Below are 6,000 nucleotides of genomic sequence, written 5' to 3'. Positions count from 1 at the left end.
TGTTATCAATTTTGTGAAAGAACATGTCATTCATAGATTCGGGATTCCCCAGACTATCACGACCGATGGAGGATCGGTCTTTGTTCCTAAGGAATTCAGAAAGTTCTGCGATGACATGGGGATTAAGTTGATCCGATCGTCTCCGTACTATGCTCAAGCCAACGGGCAAGCTGAAGCGTCCAACCAGAGCCTTATCAAGCTGATTAAGAGGAAAGTTGATGAGAACCCTAGGCGTTGGCATGAGGTATTGTCAGAAGCTTTGTGGGCCTATCGCATGTCATGCCATGGAGCTATAAAAACTTCTCCATACCAGCTGGTCTATGGGCAGGAAGCCGTATTGCCTTGGGAAATTACGGCTGGATCGAGACGTGTTACGTTTCAGAATGATCTAACAGCTGAAGAATATGCAGCCCTGATGAGTGATACTATTGAGGATTCGACAGAACTCAGACTTTGGTCGTTGGAGAAGATTAAAGAGAACAAAGCCAAGGTAGCCCGCGCATACAATAAGAAGGTGAGACCAAAGGAGTTTCAGGTTGGTGATCTAGTATGGGAAGCTGTGTTGCCATTAGGGACTAAGGATAAAGAATATGGTAAATGGTCTCCTAATTGGCATGGTCCGTACAGAATCGACCAGGTTTTGAAGGGTAATGCATACATGCTCGAGCAGCTGGACGGTGTTAAATTCCCAGTAGCTGTCAATGGTCAACATCTCAAGAAATATTTCCCAAGCATGTGGGATGACGGACAGTGAAATGTGGGGGCCGATGCATAAAATCGGCCAGAAATTTTTTTAACATATACAAATCACAGCCGATGTACAGACATCGACTTTAGAAATATGGATACCAGTACAGCCGATGCACGGACATCGACTTCAGAATATAAAAAAAGCCGATGCATAGCCATCGACTCCAGAGGAACAAGCTCAATTGAGCAGTTAACGGATTATTTTCAGGCCAGAGACCGTGGCATTGGGATGATTCTCCCATGGGTTTCGCTGAGCAGTTGAATCTGTGCGTTTGAGATCTAAGGACACGGATTGGACCTGTTTGGACGGCAATTTGGGGGATCTGATTTTATTCTCTCAAACAAAGGTTGCAGATTACCGTGTAAATAAGCAACTGATTTGGCCTTAATCGCATTTTATGGAAAAGGTCGATGCGCTGCCATCGGCTCTTTGCGCGTTGACTTACTTTGGCAATCGGCAAAATTGATGTTAAAGCAAAATCGACAGAGGAACATTTTCTTCATTAATAGAGGAGATTTCTTACAAAGAAAGAGCCGATTGCTCAAGGGAGGAAGAACAAAAGAGAGGTCTATTGACCAATCTGCTACTACTACTAGACCTATACTAGTAGGTGCTGCTCTACGGGCCGTCGCTGCCCTCGTCGTCGCCGTCGGAGCTGCCGTCGGCGCTGCTGCCGGCGGGCTCCTCGTCGCTGCTCCCGTAGCCCTCAATGGGAGCTTCCTCCTCCTCCTCGTCGTCGTCGTCATCATCCGATCTGGCGCGGAAGCGCTTCGCCGGCGGGTAGTCCTCGAGGGAGTCGTCGTCCTCCTCTTCTTCCTCCTCGTCGGAGGAAGTGTAGTCGTCCCAGGAGAACGAGTCATCCTCGCTCTTCGCCTCCAGTTCCCCATCGGCAAGGAACTGGAGGTCATCGTCTCCGCTGGTCAAGGACTTGTCGTCCTCAGACCAGACGGAGGAGTCGTGGTCCTCCTGGTCCCATTCCTCTGGGGCGCGCTCGTTGTGCGCCGCCATCAAATCCCACTCCGGCGTGGGTTCGCGGGAGGAGGAGGATGAGGAAGAGGAGGATTGGGAAGAAAAACCCGACGAGGCGGAGGAGGAGGAAGAGGAAGACATTGCTACAGGAGAAGGGGGTTTTTTGGTGCCGATGGCTGGAACAGAGCAAGGGGATGAAGAGGCGAACTGTTCGGCACGGTTAAATAAAGGGGATATAGTGGAGATTTAATGCCACAGCAGTTTCCGAGGAAGTGGTGCCAAAGAAAAAAACTGTCAAATCACGCGGAGAAGTTGAGAAGGCAAGGCATCATGATGAAGGATACTGCGACGGTTCTGCTCTGCCACGACATGACCCGACGAAGAAAAAGCAGAGTGGTTTTGGAATTATCATTACCAAAACCAGGGGGCATGTGTTATCACCAGATTTTAACCAAATCAGAAGTGGGCCGTGATTGAGATGGGCTTAGCAAATATACGTAGAAATTATTCATGAATCGGCCTTGTATAAAGAGTTTGGGCTAAATTGCCCGTGTATCTGTAAATATAGTAGGATACGTGTCGGTTAGGATTAAAAGGTAGAGTTTAGCTCGTATACGGTTGGGATTATTCCCACGTTAGGAAGTCTACGGACTATAAATATGTATCTAGGGTTATTGAGAAAGAGGACGATCACGTTCACAACAAACCAATCTAGGCGCATCGCCACCCCTTGTTTCGAGGGTTTCTTCCGGGTAAGCGCTATGCTGCCTAGATCGCATCTTGCGATCTAGGCAGAATCTTGTTTATTCGTTGTTCATGTGTTGCTCGTACTGAAGCCCTTTTGATGGCGAGCAACACCATTATCATGGATATGTTAGGGTTAGCATCGGTACTTTCTCGATGTATTTGATTAGTCATGCTGCCCCTGGATATCTAGCCACCCTTGTACCGATCTTAGGTGCAAGGGTGGCACCTTGCTTAGTCATTGTTTAGTAGATTCGATCCGTTACGATTGCTCCTTGTTCTTCAGGGATTAGTTTGATATCTACATAGTTAGGCCTTGCAAACGAGTTGAAGGATCCAGTAGCATGTAAGGTATAGTTTACTAGTCCTAGAGAAGATGTTCCGGGAATCAACTCCACGTTGGTTTTTAGGCCTTGTCTAGGGCTGGTTTATTATCATCTTTCGTGTCTGCCAGGCTCAATTACGTGTAGGACGTTCCGGTTATGTGGTGAAAACCCTAGATCGTCGTAGATCGTTTTAACCTAATATTGATCAAGCAGGACCACCATGTTATCGTAGATCTCATACGAATCATGGGTGGATCGGCTCCTTGAGCCGATTCACAGGACAACCTGAGAGCCGATCGAGGCTCGTATTTAATGTTTACGTGTATGCCATGCAGGAAACTAGTCGAAGCAATCCATCACCTTCCTGACCAGGTATAGGTCAGGTGGCACGCCCTTGCACCAGCATCGGACGTGCGTGCCGGAGCTTTGCGGGCCGTCGCCCGAGGGACCAGGGCCCACCAGCAGTCCTGGGAGCCTTCCGGCTCTTCGTGTTGCCCGTCGCTACTCGTCGGTGGGTTTTGGTGATCAACAGTTACACGTCAGAGGTGTACAATATCGTGCTGAAAGGTGTGCGATCCCTCCCTATCGCATCCTGATCGCTGAAACTTGGAACTGGAGTATGTCATACTTTGTAGACAGAGTGCAGGTCGCAAACGCATGATACCAAATGAACAAGCCATGGTCTGAAAAGATGCAACGACATTTAGATGAGAAAGCTAAAAAATCAAAAAGTCATGGGTTTCGTCAAATTGATACACTTAATAATAACTGGGAAATCCGCGTACAAGCCAAGGATGTGAAAGGCCACCATAGAGGATCAAAAAATCAAGTTGTTCAACTCGGCCCAACACGTGTGACTCTAGTTGCAACAAGCCCAATATTTTAGGATACAACATCCGTAATAACGGTTAAGATACAACATGTAATGAACGATACGAACATTACACGCCCTTCATCTTGCCCTTCTTGATCGGTGGCATAAAATCGTCGTCGGAGTCAACGCTTGTGGATGCAGCTCTCTTCCCCTTGAAAAATGCATCACTCCCGGCCAGGCTCCTCGGAGTGAAGACTTCTTCGTCATCCTCTCTCGACGAAGCTGAATACCTAGGACAATTTGCAAGGTCTTCTCTTTCCTTCTCATTCCTGGGTTTCTTCTTCTCTAAGTCTGGCTTCCAACCTAAGAAGCTCTTGTCGTATTTCCACCGGAGTTCAACTAGGCATACCTGCGTGCCTATAAAAGATCCTTCCTACCCCCACGGGGAGGATCACATTCGTGATGAGATCTTAGACATTGGCTATGTTATTAGCACTCATAACAGAACAAGCAGAGGACAGAAGATGACGATCCATATACAACTTAAAACTATGATCGCCAGGAGAAGGCATCTTGGAGCGACTACTCTTGCCTTAAAAAATGAACGCTGGGGGATGGGTTTTATAGCACGCGAGGAAGAGAAAGGGCGGAATATCTTAGCGGCATTTCCTTCCGGGAAAAAAAATAGGAGGCAACTTCTGGGCAGGAATATATAGGCGGGAACTTTAACTAATTTATTAAGACATCTAACGAAATTAAGATACAATAGATGCTAAAATTAAAAAATGGCTAAACACTACAACAGAATTTAAGATACAACGACAAATTATAACTGAAATTAAGATACATAGTTACTATGAAAAATCACTCTACTTTCCCTGCGTCCAGCGTGGCCATTTTCCGGTCTTGTCGCCACGTTATTTTGCTGCTGCACCTCAGCAACTCTTTCTCTTAATCTCCTCCTTTCCGGTTCACGGACCTCCCTGCGCACCTCTTCCTCCGCATATCTACGTGGAGTCTCATCATCCCTCCTCTTCTGATTCACCTCTTGATTTCGAGTTTGCTCTGCCCTTAATTTGTGTATATGTCTCTCTCTGCTTTATCATTAGCAACAACCTTTTCCCAATACTCCTCCTCAAAAAACCTTGCCCATGCACGCCTATTTTTTCCTCAACTTCACGGCGCGCCCAATCTGGTTGCTTCGTGTCTATCCAGCGAAACCACTTGCACAGGGATGGGGGAGACTGCAACACAAACAAGACGGTTAATAAATTAAAATTAATGACATACAAATATGCTTATTACTCATGTTGTTAGAACATACGGCAGGTCTCGAGGATGATGAAATTGTTTGTGTGGGTGGATCACGATCGTATTTCGCGCACATGACATATTTCATGCCGAAATTATCAGAAAAATCTACCACCTCCTTCATCTTCGCTAGGTGGCCGCACCAACACCTCTCTGCTTTCACCCCCGGTGGCAAGCTTGCATTCTTTCCCTTCATCGGCCTAAAATACTGGTCCGAGCAGGGCACACTCATGGTGGGTGGATGGAGTTTTTGGAATGGAAAGAAAGAAGGGGACAAGGCAAACTCTACGCTGGTGTTCCAAATTGCAGCCGGCTAAATATGCCTTATATAGCTTTCAATTAGTGCAAACAACACCAATAAATAATTGTAGAAGACAGTCGGTGGTATATGTGTTGTTTTAGCACAGAAATCATACGTGCATATATGCCTATTTCGGTGGTCTATTTACCGTACATCTTTCAAACCAGAACGATTTTAGGCGGGAATCTCCGACATACCAGTCAGTGCCATCACGTCTTGGAAATCGGCGTTGCGCATGGCTGTCGGGGAGAATCATTCGGGAGAATCTCTACTTTCCCTTTCAACGTTGCGGACCGACCGAGTGCACAGTGGTGGCCTGATACGTCTCCGACGTATCGATAATTTCTTATGTTCCATGCCACATTATTGATGATATCTACATGTTTTATGCATACTTTTTGTCATAGTTATGCATTTTCCGGCACTAACCTATTAACGAGATGCCGAAGAGCCAGTTGCTATTTTCTGCTGTTTTTGGTTTCAGAAATCCTAGTAAGAAAATATTCTCGGATTTGGACGAAATCAACGCCCAGGGGCCTATTTTGCCACGAAGCTTCCAGAAGACCGAAGGGAAGACGAAGTGGGGCCATGGGGCGCCACCACACTAGGGCGGCGCGGCCCAGGGGGGCCGCGCGGCCCTAGCGTGTGGGGCCCCCGTGTGGCCCCTGACCTGCCCTTCCGCCTACATATAGTCTTCGTCGCGAAACCCCCAGTACCGAGAGCCACGATACGGAAAACCTTCCAGAGACGCCGCCGCCGCCAATCCCATCTCGGGGGATTCAGG

This window comes from Lolium perenne, chromosome 1 (genome assembly GCF_019359855.2).
Source record: "Lolium perenne isolate Kyuss_39 chromosome 1, Kyuss_2.0, whole genome shotgun sequence".
Lineage (NCBI taxonomy): Eukaryota > Viridiplantae > Streptophyta > Magnoliopsida > Poales > Poaceae > Lolium > Lolium perenne.
Note: the sequence above shows the minus strand (reverse complement) of the source record.